The sequence below is a fragment of the Scatophagus argus genome, chromosome 16 (assembly GCF_020382885.2).
Source record: "Scatophagus argus isolate fScaArg1 chromosome 16, fScaArg1.pri, whole genome shotgun sequence".
Taxonomy (NCBI): domain Eukaryota; kingdom Metazoa; phylum Chordata; class Actinopteri; family Scatophagidae; genus Scatophagus; species Scatophagus argus.
Window position 1 is genome coordinate 1,805,142 of NC_058508.1, and position 1,202 is coordinate 1,806,343.

A 1,202-nucleotide genomic window follows, 5' to 3' on the forward strand; every position below is an offset into this window, starting at 1 on the left:
ATCCCACACTGGGAAATTACTTCTCTGCATTTAACCCATCACTGATTGAAACACACACACATGCAACATGCAGTGAAACACACAGGAGCAGTGGGCTGCCATTCTCAGGCACCCAGGGAGCAAATTGGGGGTTAAGTGCCTTGCTCAAGGGCACATCAGCTGGCTAATGGAGGGGGGGGGGAAGCATTATTAATCACTCCGTCAAATTTTTCTTGGGAATCGAACCAGTGACCCTCCGGTCACAAGCCGCTTTTCCAACCGCTTGGCTGCCCCAAAATCAGGGAGAGCACGAACACAGTCCCCCACTACCAGAAATCATGCAGTCAAGATTCCCACATTTGGGGAATTCGCAGGGGTCCACACAACCGGAGTGCAATGGCCGAGCTTCGCCCTGGGTGAACCACCTTCTTGATCATGGTATCTCCCCCGCCAGGTGAGTATGATGGGGCATTACCTACTGGTGTTTAAGCACTGCAAAGCACGTGGAAAAAAGAAAAATGACAGCAGAGTAAACAGGATATAAGTAGAGAAAGTGATGGCAAAAGGGAAAAGGGTGAGGAAAGAGGAAAAGGAGAGAAGGAATGGAAGGAGAACCTGTGATCTGGTGATAAAATGAGGAAGATGAGGAAAGAGGGGAGGTAAAGGAAGAGCCAATGATGGAGGCAGGGAAGCGGAGAGAGAATAAAAATACCTGTTGTCTGTGTGTGTGTGTGTCTGCACTCGGTTGTAAAAATCCTCTCATTCCTCAGTTCCTCAGCTCAAAAAGCCTAATTCATGAATGAAGACAGTCTGTTTGCATTGTCTATTTGTTGCAAATTTGCAAACGGATTATGTGGCTTTTGTGGCCTCTTTATCTGTACAAATAGGGAAAAAAAGTGTAATTCTCAAAGCTCCCATGAATTAAAGAGTTTTGTCTTGACTTGTTCTAACTATAAAGTGTCATGAGGCAACTTCTGTTGTAATTTGGTGCTTTAAAAATCAATTGAATTGAAGTGAATTGAGTAGAGCAGAAATGGTGAAATGCACCCCTAATTGTGCTACCAAGCAAACTGTGTTAATTGTGTTATTTTTATTTTTCATCTATCCAGCTCATAGTTTAATCCATTTGAAATGCAGAAAATAAAACATTTAATCTCTAAAGCCAACCCATCCTTTCCTTTTAACTTCCTTGAACTGGACTTTCTATGGCCAGCTATAAATTA

General features: G+C 43.3%; 1 non-coding gene across 1 annotated transcript; it reads right to left on the reverse strand.

Annotated features, from left to right (window-relative positions):
* Positions 1–277: 277 nt before the first annotated feature.
* On the reverse strand, positions 278–441 carry LOC124074048. The gene has a single exon (XR_006845767.1). It is a non-coding gene; the product is annotated as a U1 spliceosomal RNA (small nuclear RNA).
* Positions 442–1,202: the final 761 nt, after the last annotated feature.